Here is a 17,033-nt window from a genome sequence, read left to right on the forward strand (position 1 = left end):
TAACTCTTTGCCACAAGATGAAGCCAAGTGTTTAACAGCTTTCAAAAAGGTCTCAGATGTTCATTTACATTTATAGATGAGTAATTTTAACTCTGTCTGTCCATGACATAACAACTGTTCAGATGATAAGGTGACCAGTAAATGATACCCACATGCACTCTTGCACTTGATTCTATACATCTGCTTAACTTTAAAAATAGATTCATTGAGTGGTTTGGATTGGAATGGACCATAAAGTTTCCAACCCCTTTGTCACAGGCAGGGGTGCTTTCCACTAGACTAGATTGCTAAAAGTCTTGTCCACCCTGGCCTTGAGCATCTCAGGGAGGGGGCATCCACAACTTCCCTGGGCAAATCATTCCACTGTCTCACCACCCTCATTGTAAAGAATTTTCCCCTGATTCCCGGTCTAGGTTTGCCCTCCTCAAGCTCAAGGCCATTGCTACGCAACCTGTCACTACAAGCTCTTGCAAAAAGTCCCTTCCTGGCTTGCTTGTAGGCCTGTTTCAGGTACTGGAAGGCTGCTCTAAGGTCTCCTTGGAGCCTTCTTTTCTCCAGGCTGAATGGCCCCAGCTCTCTCAGCCTGTCCCCATGGAGGGCATGCTCCAGCCCTCTGATCATCTTCATAGCCCTCCTCCAGACCCGCTCCATCAGTTTGATGTCCCTCTTATACTGGGAACAAAGCACTTCACATGGCTTCTCATGAGAGCAGAGGGGGGAATCACCTCACTTGTGCTGCCCAGTCACACTTCTTTTGATGCAGCCCAGGATAAAGAAGTGATCAAATCTCTGTTCATGTTACAGAAGTGCAAACATGTGGAAATATCCATCAGGGTGGGGTTACAGTTAAGAAAAACCTTTTTTTTGTTTCTGCCCAGTGCAAGAAGCTCCATATTAGATGATGACAGAATAAACCAGTTGCAAGGTTTTTCTTGTGGCTTTCCCTCTAACATCAAGTATTGGCTGGTGTCAGGGGCAAGTAATGAATGATGCATCTGGTTCCAGGTGGAAATTCTTCTGTGGTAACATACCAAAGTAATACCTTAGAAAAGGCAAAGTTTCTGAGGTGGCTTCACTTTCCAGAGGAGGCTGACACACTGAATCAAATGCTTCTAAATGAGGCCTGGATTTTCCATGAATTATTCAGTCTGCAAATAATTTATTAGGTGAATTTAACCCCCTTTTTCTGTTCATAGGTTGCCCCTGAGCATTTTCTACTTTTCTCTTTGAAATTATTAAGTACTTTGTATGAATAAATTTTAGGACCAGATTCTCCACAATGCTAGACTCTTCAGATCTGCCTGGTGCTGCATGCGAGGGGTCTCTGCACTGCTGTAGAGGTATGACAGGCCTGGAGTTTTGCCTTTTACTTGTAAATCACAAGGAAGGGTGAGGAGACGTGGCAGAGTTTCACGATACCCAGTTCTGTTCCATAGACTACCCTTCAATAATGTGAAACTCACAAGAGAATCCAGGAGAGGTAGAGGTGAATCTGACTTATGACCTACTGGTTGAGCATCTTCAACTCACTGCAGAAGAGCACTGGGAATCCTGTCCTAAGTCTACAAGTCAGTGCACACAGCTCACTGAGTGTATTTGACCTGAAATATTATCAGAAGGCATCCTTTGCAGCAACACCCTCAAAATGTCGCATTGCTGTAAATAAAACCCAGGACTTATGGTACTGAAACTGCCATGAAACTTGGCAGTAGCCATCTCACAGGGCTCATTTTCCTATCTGACAAGAGGATCAGGAGTGTGTCTCTAAGTAGTTGATAGACAACTCAGAGGTAGCAGCAAATGAGTAACTGTCCAAAACTCTTAGGGAGGTCATAGATATATATTTCCTCAGGTTTTGTATTTGGTTGGTAGAAGCAGCAAATGCACTCACAACTAATTCCATTCATTGGGAAATAAGAACAGAGGGAAGATGGAATGGAAAAGAGCAGCATCAAAAGTGCCAGCACCAGAAGAGATAAAACCAAATCAGTATTCAAATTACATGCATGTCTCAATTTTGCTTTGTTATTGTGTCACTATTTTGAAAAGCCCAAATTATGCTCATAAAAACTTAAGCTATCCATACATATGTATGAAAGTATTCAGCTTCAGCAGAGTTGAGACAGACAAATCTGGTAGTAGGTTTCTTTTCAGGTTGTGAGCAGCAAATAATAATCAAATGTAGTTGAGTTGTGTGAGATATTGGAGTCCTAGAACCACCTCCTTTGTCTTGCTCTTCTCCAAGAGACAGGGAAGTGTATGAACATATTTTGCTGTCCCATTCAGGGACAGTGAAGACAGTAGGAAATAGTGATTGAATTCAGTGCACGGGATCATTTTTTTGTTAGGATGCTGTTAAAATGCTTGCCCACGGTGCCTGATGCACATTCCTCAGGAGTTAGAAGGTGGAGCAGCTCCTACAGGATAGCTTTGACATGAGCAAAACTACATAGGTGTTGCATCAAAAAGTTGTCACTTTCAGAGAACGTCATTCACTTACATTGACCTCAGGAATTTAATAGATTCATAGAATGATTTGAGTTGGAAGGGACCTTAAAGATCATCCAGTTCCAGCCCCCCTGCAGTGAGCAGGGACACCTTTCACTAGACCAGGTTGATCCAGGCCTCATCCAACCTGGCCTTGAAAGCTTCCGGGGAGGAAGCATCCACAACCTTCATGTGCAACCTGTTCCAGTGTCTCACCAACCTTAATGTAAAGAATTTCTTCCTAATATTTAGTCTAAATCTACCCTCCTCAAGCCTCAATCCTTTCCCTCTCATCCTATTACTACAAACCCTTGTGAAAATCCCCCTCCCAGCTTCCCAGTAGGTGCCTTTCAGGTGAAGAGGCCACCAGAGTGCTTGTCTGGAGGGCACTGTTTTGTTGGATGCTTGTTTTTCAAAGAGTTTCCATTTAGTTATGATCATTGTGATAGTTCTTAAAATCCAGATGTACAATGACCTCCTCCTAGTGTGCAGGTAAAAATCTGTGCTCGTACATAGGTTACAAGTCAGTTTTGGTGCATAATTTCCTGGCAGCACTATGTCCCTCACAAAGACAAGTTGAAAAGTGTTGGTGTTTACCTTTGTTATGTCTAGGTCCTGAATCTTTCGCCTGATACAACTTCTGCTCAGTGAGTGACATTTGTGTGTGTATTTAATATTTTGGAGTGCTGGTATCCAAGACACTGAGTCACAGAGCAAGATCTCACCAAGCTGTACAAATACAGATCGTACAGACAGTGCCTGCCCCAGAGAGATGCATTTTAGAAGGGATTTTTATAGAAATAGAATTAGATTTTACTTCAGAGCCTGAGGAGCAGCTCATTTACACACATGCAGCAACTCACTGTGGCAGCACACTCTGGAGATGTACATCTGTACAGCTTTTTGCTGTGATGGAGAATATGCAGAATCATAGAATGGTTTAGGTTGGGACCTCAAAGGGGCCTCAAAGCTCATCCAGTTCCAACCCCCTGCCACAGGCAAGGACACCTCCCACTAGAACAGGTCACTCAAGGCCTCATCCAGCCTGGCCTTGAACACCTCCAGGGAGGGAACAGCCACAGCCTCCCTGGGCAACCTGTGCCAGTGTCTCACCAGCCTCACTGTAAAGAACCCTTTCCTAACAGCTAGTTTGAATCTCCTTGCTGCCAGTTTAAACCCATTACCCCTTGTCCTGTCATTACAAGACCTTGTCAACAGTCCCTCCCCAGCCTCTCTGTAGATCCTCTTCAGATACTGAAAGGCTGCTACAAGATCTCCTCGAAACCTTCTCTTCTGCAGGCTGAAGAGCCCCAACTCTTGTAGCCTGTCCTCATAGCAGAGCTGTTCCAGCCCTCTGATCATCTTCGTGGCCTCCTCTGGACTCATTCCAACAGTTCAATGTCCTTCTTATGCTGGAGGCTCCAGAACTGCACACAGTACTCCAGGTGGGGAATGACGAGAGCAGAGGGGGAGAACCCCCTCCCTTGCCCTGCCCTTGCTGCAGCCCAGCACACAGTTGCTGTCTGGGCTGCACTCACACTACCAGCTCCTGTTGAGCTTTTCATCAACCCAGACCTTTTCCTCAGGTCCTTTTCCTCAGGGCTGCTCTCAGTCATTCAACCACCTGGCCTGGATTTGTGCTTGGGACTGCACTGACCCAGGCGCAGGACCTTCTGCTTGGCCTTGCTGAATGTCCTGTGCTTGGCCTAGCCCCAGCTCTCCAGCTTGGTGACACATCTGCATTGTCTTCTCCAGACTGCTCAGCTTTCAATGCAAAGTGTGAAAACATGACAAGACCATCCTAATATTTACCAGTTCTGTGGCTATTTATGAGTTCAGAGAACTATAAACACTCACTGGCTAATCGTCACAGCACCCTGGTGAGGAAGGCAAGGTGTTTTCACTAGGTACATCTTTCTGGCAGGGCAGGGTTGTCCTCTGCAGTGCTTTCTCCACAGAGGAGTAGATCTCACCTTGAAGGAAGGTGAGGGATTCCTCTCTCTCTCTCTTTTTTTAATATTCACTTTAAATTTCTCAATCCATAAAAATGGAAAAAACATAGTTCAGTGGAAACATAGGTGGCCTAAAATAGGGGCTCAGATGTGCTTGCTTAGAGCATTTATACCGATAAGACAAAAAGGATGGAAGTGTATGCTGCAGAAATGAACAAGAAACAGGAAGGTGCAGATGAAGAGGACTGGAATTAATATGTCAGTGATACCCATGTCACCAAAACTCTGGGAAGACTGATTGATGATCTGTGTGACTGAAAGGAAGCAAGTGGGTGGTGAGAGCAGAAAAGGGCTGTCAGCCATGAAGATAATGTTACAAAGACCCACGCTTTGGATTTGCAAAGCTGAGCAAAGAAATAAGTCACACAGTTCCAGATGAAATTAGTAGAATTTGCATGTATCTCAAATCCAAACTCTGTGTGGGGAGAGATTTTACATAAAATAGCATTCACAGCATCAAGGAGAGACAATGGATGCTGGAGGTGGCTGGTGAGCAAATATCCAAATGGAGATGTCTTTGTTGTTTACTTTTTCCATTCAAACTTAACCCAAGAATGAACTCATAATTGAGGATTTGAGTCTACCCCCTTTAATCTGCTTTACCAGACACAAATGAACAAACATAAAAAGGCAAAAAGATGCTGGAGGTAACTGACGCTGCCAGCTTGTCCACCTTCACCTTCTCTGGTCTTAAAACACTGCCATTTAGAAAAATATATATGCAGTGATGTGGCTGATAGTAAATATGGGTAAATGGTGCTCATTCGCTTCTCATTTGGATGCTATAGTGTCACATATTGTACACCTTGAGCCTGTGAATTTATTTGTCACTGCATCACAGGATCACAGGATCACAGGATGTTAGGAGTTGGAAGGGACCCAAGGAGATCATTGAGTCCAACCCCCCTGCCAGAGCAGGACAATACTATCTAACACGGATCACAGAGGAACACATCCAGACAGGCCTTGAATGTCTCCAGAGAAGGAGGACTACTGGGTCCCCTCTGTGTCCAGTTTTGCGCTCCCCAGTTCAAGAGAGACAGGGACCTGCTGGAGAGAGTCCAGTGGAGAGCCAAGGGGATGATTTGGAGACTTGAGCATCTCCCCTGTGAAGAGAGACTGAGAACCTTGGGGCTGTTTAGTCTGGAAAGGAGAAGACTGAAAAGAGCTCCTATAATGTACACAAATATCTGAGGAGTGGGTGTGTAGAGGCTAGGGCCAATCTCTTCTCACTGGTCAGCAGCAATAAGACAAGGAACAACAGCTACAAACTGAAACAGAGAAGGTTTCACCTAAACATGAAGAGAAACTTTACAGTGAGGGTGACAAAGCCCTAGAAGAGGCTGCCCAGAGAGGTTATGGAGTCTCCTTCTCTGGAGACTTTCAAAACCTGCCTGCATGCGTTCATGAGTGAACTACCCTAGGGTATCCTGCCTTGGCAGGGATGTTGGACTGGATGATCTCTGGAGGTCCCTTCCAACCTCTAAAGTTCTGTGATTCTGTGATTCTTCCTACAGACACCTTAAAGGGCCATCTTCATGCTGTTTCTCATCTATGAAAGCCAAATGATTTGCAGCTTTTCACTCTTCTTTCCATTTCCTTAAAGAGATTAATTTCTTGAAACTTTTAAGAGAAGTTGCCCACTCTTTGGCAGCCAGGGTGATGGCCAGTTTGAGAGCTTTGAAACTAAAATTCAAGGGAAAGTAGTAAAAATTTATAGAACCAGTAACAAAGGTATCAGATGCATCCATTTGACTGATTTCTCCAACTTGTGTCACCAGTGAATTGTCTTAGATCGCAGTCTCTAGTTTTGATTAGAGACTTGTAATATAAATATGCAATAATAACAACTGTAATAAAAATGGGTAATGTTGTTCCACCCCTTCCTTCAGGAAAATTTTATCCCACTGCATGATTGCAAAGTAGCCCCAATTTTAAGTGCTTCTGCTTCAATCTTCAGCATATTTCTTTTTAAGATTAGAATATTCTCCCCTGTTCTGTGATGAATTAACTGTGTTTGGTCATATTTTTTCAGGGGGGTAGGGGGAATTACCATATCACTATATGCACAAGAGATCAAATGTATGATTAAAAATATTTATAATACTGATGTGGAAAAGAATGATATGTTAAACAGATAAGCATATAATAATGCATGTCTTACCCATAAAATTTAATTTATCCCTTGGGCAGGGCATAAACTTTGCTCAAGAACAACATGTTTTCCATCTATAGATTGCAGAGCTAAACTGCTTAATTTTACAGCAAATTGATCACTGCTGTAATATTTCAGGAGCAAAATGATCCTCAACAGTCAGTTCAGTTTCAAAAGCCAAAATTTATAGTTCTGCTTCTGATTTAGTGATAAGGTTTTTTAACATATTGGGCATTTCATCACTTTCTATCGGGAGTCAGCGTTGGACCAACAAAGAAATATTTTTTGAAATCAACAACAACAACAACAATAAAAAAGGGAACATAAATAATATACATCCAACTGACAGAAGAGTTTAATATCCCTTCAGACTGGTAGGAAATTACTCAGATTCCTGTCCTTGCAAACATGTGTCCTGGCCCATACAGGAGATGTGCTGTGCTGCCGCACGGGTGGAATCACACAGCCTCCAGAGCCCAACTGCTTTCCTGAGCGTTAAGGAAACGATTTCATTTCTTTTCCCGAGTGGCTAAACTTCATTTTACCCAATGCAAATAAAATTTAGTAGATCTAAAGTTGTTTGACACTTCTGATATGTTTAAGATAAATGTAGAGAGATTTAATGATGTGAAAGTTCATGACTCAGTAAAGATTGCTCCCTAGCTGGGGTCTTAGGATAGACACCTATAAAATCAAATTATTATAATCACAGGAGTCATGAGAAAAAAGTAGGCCCTGCTGAGCTCTATTCACAGAGTTTTTGCATTCATTATGCTCCTTCTAGTTATGAAACAAAGGGACGAGGTAGGCTGAAATCTCAGAAGGTTTTATCAAGTAATTCTTTGCAGCAGCATTTTGTGATTACTACAGTGAATTTTTAGAAATCCAGTTCGTATGCTGAGGGAAGAAGAAAAAGGCAGGTCTTCTTCATTGCCTCAGTGCAGTAGTAAATGCTCAGTTTTGAGCAAGAAACCCCAACATTAAGGATGCTGGAAAAATAAAAGTAAATGCATGGGTTGCATTTGTTCCTTTTATCAGGGAGTGTTATTCAGCTACCTCTGAAGTGAGTTACCGAGAAAAATATCTCGCTTAAAGACATTATGTGTGATGCAAAGGTCAGGCTTTAAAAGGCTAACTCCCACTAACTGATGTTCTGTGTGATTTAAGGGAGAAATAGCTTTAAAAAAGGCTCTTAAACATACCTATATCCCCCGTCTGTTTTAATAACTCATCAGCAAAAGCGCGAGGTTCTGTTTTGTTAAGTGGCACATATTCACGCACAGGAGAACACATATATGGCTGGTTTATAATCAAGAAGATTATTTCCCAAAGCTGCTATTGCCTTTATGCATATATCTGCACACTGACCTGGGACACACTGAATGGAGACACAGTAATTAGGTCATTTGCTTGGGCCTGATATTTCTGTGGAGGCTTAAAGGGTAAAATGTCTCTCACAGTGCAGAGTGTGATGGTATATTTTTCATGTTTGTGCTTTATCATAAAAACAAGAGAAAGGAAAGGATCAAATGCCAACATTTTTTATGAGGAAAATAACAATTATGGGTGCATATTTCACCTGCAATTATTTACAACTGGAGTTTAGATCAGGGAGATGTCTAAGTCCTTGATGGAAGCTCACAGACGGCAATGCAGACACTTTGTCTAGCCACAGTCTGTTTGGCTCAATGGGATTATGCTGGGGAAGAAGGTGCCAAGTACTCTGGCTCCCTTTAAAAACTGAGGCAAAAGATGTCAGCAACAGGCTCAACTGATTTAAATGCACATGTTCTTCCTCAATCAGTTACATCCCTTAGTTGCCTGAGCATGGAAGCCCTCCCCCTACTTCTGCTAGTCAGCACTTAGTTTAGAAATAAAGGTTTGCAGACTCAACTTCTGCAGTTTTGCTGAGAATTGTGGAGAAAAAGTGATTTATGTAAGGCAACAGATCAAATGCATTTTCTAAGGTTCAAAATTCAGCTTTGGAAATACATGCAGGATTTCTAATGGAAGAATGCACTAGAGGTTGTCAATCTCCTTTTAATTACAGAGTTAAGTATAGGAAATCCTTTACCAATCAGTTGCAATTAAAGAAGAACTGTCTGTGGACAATTTTCTGGACTTGTTTCACTTTACACTATCTTTCTCAAGTGGTTTTTCCATAAAATCCCTTCTTCAGGTTTTAAGTTTTGTGACTGTACTTGAAGACTACATCAGCTCTCCTGCAGCTGGGTGCCACAGAAATCCATAATAAGAGTCAGCATGAGCACATGCAAAATCTGGGCTGCATTCAAATTAGTTCTCTGTCCACATGCTCAGAATTGTCCATTCACAAGTAGCCTCACAAAAAAAGCCATGAACACTCTGGTGGTCATAAAACATGTACTGTGCTTGACAGTGAATGTCCAGCACGTTATTTTAACGAGTGTTTGCATTCATAAGTACTGTGTCTGCACCCAGATCTCCAGGCGAAATTGCTGCATGCTGAGCCCACAATTTGGAATACAAAACTGATATCAAGTGCAGGCTCTCAGAAAATGAGTTCATGTTTTCTTAGTAGGTTCATGAACCCTAAGCAAACATTTCAGTGAACCAGATCGCAGTTTTGAAAGTGCCATCTCAAACCTAGTTTTCTCTCAGAGAGGTTTTCTGTGTTATAACAGCAGTGAGTACAAGCTTAGCTCCTCTTTCCCTTTTCCCTCTTTCATGCTTTTGTGCATTTCTTAGGCTTTTCAGTTCCCTTGCACTGTATTTCAGGCTGTGTCCTCTCCTTGCATGAAATCCTCTCTGTCTATAGCTCTGTTATTATTCCCTCTAAACTTTCTTTGTTACCTGCTCTGTCTCCTGTTATTTCTCCTATGTCATCAAAAACTGACTCCGTACAGTCTGCCAATTAGCCTTTGTCTGTCAGCACATTCATCAGCATCCTGAGGAGTGATGGTGAATGACAGAGCATGGAAGTGCTATTTGATATGCAGCTGTGTGTCCTTCCACACAGATACACCATTACTGATGAGGTGGTAGGATGTGGCTTAGATTTCCTAGAGACAAAACTTTTGGTAAGAAGCAGATACAATTAGTGACAAGTGAAAGAGGACAAATTAAAAGAGAAGCTGTTTCAAAATTAACAGTTAAGTGCACAGAACCTTTCTGCATTTAAAATAGACTGTTATGAATATGGCTTCCAATGGATGCACAGTAGAAAAGCCTGACATAGACATTCTCAGGAAACAAAGAGAATTAACGGTGTAACCTGATACTACATACCTGCAAGTAAGTAGTGCAAATAAAGTTGCTTCTCTACTTGTTACAGGGAAAAGAATATGACTTTGGTATAAAACACACATTGCATTCTTTTGTGGAAATATGTAAGTATGCATAATTCAAAATTAAAATATTAATGATCACATAAATATTCTATGATCTTGGCTACTACTTTCAGAACAAACATTTTAATTTTAAGATGTCATATTTGTAGAAGCTGCATTTTGAGTAAGAAAGAGAGAGAGAAGAGGCAGACCCTTTTAAAGGTGTCTCTGTGTCTTGCTATGGTATCTGCTTAGCAAATACATGGCACGTTTAAATTTCTTTTAGCTCTACAATGTTCCTCTACTTAAACATTTACAGTACTACTATTGGAAAAAACAAATAAGAAGAAATATAAAGCAAATGCATAAGTGTGTGTTTGGATGAGCTGTGGATGTCTGAAACTGCATGCCAGTAGGTAGAATGAGATTTATGAGGCTGTGTGTGTGCGTGTAAGGGTGTGCATGACCAGAGCAGTGGGATTATATGAGTAGCCTGTAAAACTATATCCTCCTATCACTGCATCTTTGCTAAGGGATGTCTCCAAATTAATCAGAAAGGAAAGCAACATGATAAATTATAAAATATTAAGCACAAATGAGAGTTTTGACTTGTCTAGACAGTCTGTCCCAGGCTTTCAAAGGAAAAGTGTAAGAAATATATATTCATGCCAAAAGTCAGCTTTTGTATATGCAAATGGATAGTTATTACAAATGTTGCAAGTGGATTACCAGATAGTACTTCAAAATCAGCCTGCCAGATCTGAATGAGCTAGATTTTCCAAGTGCTCAACACACACCCTTGCAGCCAGATTCCCAGAAGAGCTCAGCAATGGTTTCACAGTGGGGTGGGATCTATGAAGCCCTTTGAAAAAGCTGGCTCTTATTTAATTACATACAAAGAAAGTGCTTATGGAAATCTTGAGGTGGTTATGAGTAATGAACATATAGAAACCGGCCCTGAGGTGTTTCGAATATTTGTATCTAAGTCTTACCTCTGTTAGCATTTGTTAGTTCCAATCAGTTCCCAGGGCTCCCTGTGGATTGACAGTGCCTTGGAGGATATTGTGGTGGGACCCTGAGCCCTTTAAGGGCCTGGGGTGCCTGGTGAAGATCACTCCATTGCTTTCTTGCTAGATACATCAAGTCTCAAGGTCACAAACTTGCACTGCATGGAAAAACACCATCCTTGTACTTCTCCTGGAAGGTCTTTACTCATTCTCATCATTCTTGGCTTCTGCTGCTGCACTGTGTAGCAGACAGCAGCTTCCCCACAAGCATAGGTGAGTGGGGGCATGTGCTCTGCCAGTAGCTCCTGGGCATTTCATTCCTGAGGTCCTGTGCCTGGTCCAGAGGAATCAAAGTGTTGGGAACTGATCTGCACAGGCAGCCCTGTGCCTGTTAAAGTCTTTAGACTGTGCACAGCAGTGCAAAATTCACTAGTGTGAAAGATGCTGCTACAATATCTTCTGCCCACTGTTTCATTCACTTAGCTGGAAAAGTGCAATCTGCAGTTTCACATTATATGTAGAAATCATTATGCCTCTAAAGCTTGGTTTGTTATGGCTTTCTTGATCAAGATTCATTTGTTGCACCCTTAGCATCACCATTCCTTGTGGTAGGACGCAGTGAATTTTGAAAGCATTCTTGAAGAGGAAGAAGCCATTTTGAAGAGCTTGTTGGAGGCTCTGATTTTCAGAAGTTGAGATTTGGTTGAAAGTATAAAAGAATATCTAATTAGTGGATGTATCTGTCACAGTGATAAATAGGGATAGTTACAATCATTTGTATGCACAGAGGCAAGAAGTCACTTCTAATACTGTTAAAAATACTGAAAAGTCAATCTAAGGAAGGTTTCCACAGGGGCCAGGGGGACTATTGGAGAAATGATGCCTGGAGAAAGATGTGTTGGATTAAGATTTTATGACAGCCTGTGCATGTAGATACTGCTCACACTTTGGTGACCACAGCGGTTACAACAGTCTGGGTATGATGGGGCACTGGGCACACAGGTCTGCCTTTGGCAGTGCAGGGCTGGAACAAGCCCAGGAGCTGCGGGAGGCTCCTGCAGGTTCCCTGTGAGCTCTCTGTCTGCTCATCACATTCCTCTTGCCTCACCCTTTTTTTGGGCAAAGTGCAATCCTCTGTGCACTGAGCTCCACACGTCCCAAATCTGCATTTGCTTTGCCTTGGGTGAGCATCCAGGCTGCACCCAGGTAATGACTGTCTGCAACTGAGGAAAATGGTGAATGTTTTGTTTCTTCCCTGATATGATGGAGAAATAATTCTCCTCATCTCAGCATGCTTCTTTTTGCCACATCTGTGTTAATTGTGAGACTTTCACTTATGTGCTTATAGTTCTGTGCCTTCCTGTTTGTCCATGCAGAGAATGTGTGCTTATTATGCCATATTTTATGTTACTGAGCATGTTTCTGTTTCTTCAGCTTGCTTTACATCATTTACAAATTCTTGGCAGAAATCCATATCAGCCAGTGACTGGTTAGTGGAATTAAGAAATGCTTCTTGTGTTTGCTCCACAGAGAAGTGTTGGTTAGTGTCCTCTATAAAATGAGCCATCAGCATACTGATAGCAGGAGCTTTTTATTGCTTGACACTGCCAGGGTAAAACTAGACTTCAGGCTTGCAGGAATAATTCTTCAGCCAGTGGGGCTGACTTCTTGTTCATGCTGTTAGCATCTGAAACTGCTGCTGACCAAATGGTGCTCAACAGGGTCACACCTCAAGGATGCAATTAATTTTCCTTATAATTACTGCTCTGTTCACGAAGCCCAGACAGTCTCTTTAAAGACAGTTTATTTGCAGGTTCAATAAAACCTCTCAAAACCACTGAAGAAGTAACCTTCAGAAACTTTGCATGACCACAGGCAGGATAGATTAACTCCACGTCTCCTGGCAGGTTGCTTCCTATTGACAGCTCTTTGGTACACACAGCAGTTAACGCCAAATGTACTCAGCAGAGAAAGATGGTAAGAGAAGAACAGTGGGCACCAAATACTTTAACTGATTTACAAGCTTGGAGTTTGTATTAGGATTGCTGTAGATTGCTTTAGGTGCACAAACTGGCAGCTTGGCCTTAGTGACACTAGTTAGGGATGTGGAACTGTTGAGAACATTTCTGACAGTATTTCAAGCATGAATAAATGAAGCAAGTAGGGAGGGGTTGCTCCTGGAGGCTTTCACTCACATTCAGATGAGAAGCAAGAAATAAAGTCCTTCCACTTGTAGATCTTTCTCAAAATCAAAATCTTCCAGAGCGGGTTTTGATCTGGTCACTTGAACCTGACTCACATACAAATACAAAAGTATTTGAGACTGAGTATCAGGTTTTGACCCTTCTAGTGTCTCCTGTAGTTCTGACACTGCTGGCTTCCTCCAGACCAGATTTCTGTGCTGTTGGTTTTCTCTGCAGCAAGCAGTATACCGTTCTGCCATACATTTTACCTTTGCATTTTCATCTCTTATAATCCCTTCTGATACATTTCACCACATGATCTTCAGATAGGATTTGTATTTGCTCTTGGGCTGTTTCTACTGCCCTACATATGTCAGTAACTTTTTGCAGAGTCAGACTATCTTCCCTGAAGAATTTTCTATTGTCATCACTTCTGAGCCCCACTACAGTTGCTGGCCCTGTTAATTCTCTTGAAAAGAGAATTCAGTTTTGTCTCACCAGCAGGGCTGCATTGCACTGGCTGCCCTCTATGAGCTGCTTATAGCTTCTTCTGGCACACAAGTTGAAACATATTTTCTGGACATAAAAATACATATGACCTCTTGGGTGATAGGTCACATATATATAGAGATAGTAAAATCTTAATTTGTTATTATGTGGTTATTTGTGTACTGCTATAGAGATACTCCTAGTTATATGTTGTAAATACAAAGCATTTGGTGTAATAGCTGTTATTTTCTTTACTTCTCAAAGTAAGTACATGCATTGCTTTCACATTTCTGTGCATTATGCTCTTCAGCCTAGAATTGTAACACAGCACATTATAGAAGAGAGATTTTCATAGACAAATGGGAATTAAGTGTCCAATTCAATTGACTTTTAATTGGAGTTGAACAACTGCAAAGCCTTTGAAGAACTCTGCTACACTGAACCACTTAATTTAGCCTGAACCTGTTTGTTGATGAAAATCCCAACTCCAAGACAGCAGCAGGGAACGATTTCCTTTTGCTCCAGTAGCCACATTACCATTCACAAAATGGTGGAGGAGTTTGGTCTTTGTAAAGTTCAAATCTGGCAGAGAAATAAACTTATTCTAATTTTCACTTTATGGATGAGCAATATAGAAATGTTATAGTTAGCAGGAAAATCAAGGATTTACCTGCTTTAGCAAACAAGTTATATGTTTCAATTAAATGTAATTTCTTACTACTCTAAATCTACCTGTTTTGTAAAGGAAATGGACAATTCCTTAACTAAAATTGGGATATTTTGAGAAAAAAAAAGGAAGTTATATAGTTAATGATGTGGTAAAGTTAATATAAATTCTTTCTCATATTAGAAAAGCAAACATAAAACCTAAACTAAGGAGTCAGAAAAGGAAGCATGGTTTGCATACTCTGAGGATGAAAAGACAACCAGTATGTTTTAGAGATTCTGGCTTAAGTCACAGAAGATTTTCTAAAGCAAGGAGAAGGTAGAAACACTTTAAAAAAACCCAAGATTATTTCTCAATGTTGCCTGAAATCCTTCATGTCACAACATTTTTTAGGACATTTTCCTGTGTGCTTTAGCTTCCGTTAGTGTGGTACCTGAGGTAGTGGTGCAGTGTTTGGCTGTCAGGTGCTGTGTTCAGCCCCTTGAAAAAAATCAAGTCCTCCTTGGGTTGATAATGTGTCTGGCATCTGCACATGGACATCAAGTGCATATTTTGCTTTCTTCCTTTGTATTCCACATATACTGCAGCAGATAAGGCTAGACAAATGCACTTTCATTGACAAAGACTCACAGAGTGCTTTGGGGTAGAAAGAATATTTGGTGATGGTATCTTGCATAGTTTGTCCCCCTGCACCATGGCAGGATTGATTGCTTTATCACTAAATGATCCCTGATGGATGAGTATTGGGTCTAGGCATCAGTTAAAAGTGAGGATGATAATTCAGTTTTACCGATGCCACCAAAAGGGGAAGTTAATCTATTAAATTGTTTAGAAGTTTTACAATTTCCCATAAAGAGTTTAAAGCAGAGCTTCTCAACCTTTGCCACTGTGTGACCTACTCTTCTTATCCTCTTTTTTATCCATGCATATAGCATGGAATTAACCTGGTGGCCTCGAGTATAGCATTGATAGAGGCAAGGTGACTTTTTGCCCTGCTACAGACGTAAAGGACCTCATCTAGACATCAAAAGGAACGTGGAGATTTGTTATAACAGTTGCACATTATAAGGGCTAATAATCTGAGGTGGTTCATGTCACATCTGAGGCTGACTTCTGTGCACCCAGAAACATCTGTCTGTGAGTTCTGTAGTGCTGACTGGCTGACACGTGGGGTGGCAGAGTTACAGCAGCCCAGTCCAGCCGTCCTCTGACAAGGAGGAACAGACTGAGAAGTGGGCCTTGTGGAGATGCTGTTTCTTCCCTGTGATGGTGTTAATCTGTGCACCTCGAAGGCAATGCTTGTGCAAAGCCACCCTGCCCCAGAATAATGAGGCACAGGGACAGATGCAAATGAGAGAAAATTAGAACCAAATAAATTAATATTTGACATGTACAAGCACACACAGTGAAATACATTCACATTTATATCTAAAATCAAATGGCTTTTCTCCAGAGTGAGTGAGCTGTATTTGATGCTTGGGTTGTGCTGTCACTTGTGGAGATGACTGTAGAGCCCCTCAAATTACAATACAGCCTTTTACCCATGCAGGTGTCACCCATTTTCCCCACTATGTCTGATGTTGATTAGGAAGGTGTCTGAAAGCTCAGCAGAGGAAAAAGCTAGAGGACAGAATTATAACAATGTAGAAACACAAAGATACAGAAGAAAAAGAATGGATATTATCAAGCACTGTACATTTTTGTGCCAGTATTAAGCTATTTTGACTAATGTAACTGACAACTGTTATGAATAAAAATTCCAGCACCGGGTGCCACCCCAAAATATCCAATTTAGTTCATATCTCACATTAATGCAAACATTTGTTTGAAATGAGATTCAGTAATTCAGTTATTCTGGGAAACCAAAGGGAGAGAATCCTGCAGTTTGAAAATCAGTGAGAATCACCACAGAAAAGTTATCTGATTTGCCAACAAGTTACCAGACTGCTGCTTCTTGTATTCACCAGGTTAGAAAGGTTTTCAGAGAAGATGAAAATTGAATAATGAAAATGTGAAAACTTATTTTAAAAGTAAAATACAAAGCACAAGATTGGCTGTTGATGTGATGATGTAGTAGAGGATGGGAGAGGGCCAGTGTGATGCCCATCCACAAGAAGGACTGGAAGGAGGAACCAGGAAATTACAGACCTATGAGCCTGACCTCAATGCCAGGCAAGGTCATGGAATGGGTCATCTTGAGTGCCATCACAGAGCACCTACAGGATGGCCTGCAGGTTGTAGCCAGGTGGGGGTCAGTCTCTTCTCCCAGGTAACCAGCAACAGAACGAGGGGACACAGTCTCAAGTGGTGCTGAGGGAGGTATAGGTGTTAGGAGGAAGTTCTTCTGAGAGAGAGTGATTTGCATTGGAATGGGCTGCCCAGGGAGGTGGTGGAGTCACTGTCCTTGGAGGTGTTCAAGAAAAGCCTGGATGAGGCACTTAGTGCCATGGTCTAGTTGATTGGATAGGGCTGGGTGATGGGTTGAACTAGATGATCTTGGAGGTCTCTTCCAACCTGGTTGATTCTGTAATTCTATGATTCTATGGATTGCTCAGACAGATGTAATGGTCACAAACCAAAGCTCCTCTGTGGATAGTTTGTCCTCTTAATGAGCTGAGCAGGCCTTATCTAACATGTACTTAGTTATCAGTAGCAGTGCAGGATTAAGTCAATTAATAGAGCTATCTGGGTATTTTTTTGCCTGAACAGGTTTTCTCTGGAAATT

Source organism: Pogoniulus pusillus, chromosome 29 (assembly GCF_015220805.1).
Source record: "Pogoniulus pusillus isolate bPogPus1 chromosome 29, bPogPus1.pri, whole genome shotgun sequence".
Lineage (NCBI taxonomy): Eukaryota > Metazoa > Chordata > Aves > Piciformes > Lybiidae > Pogoniulus > Pogoniulus pusillus.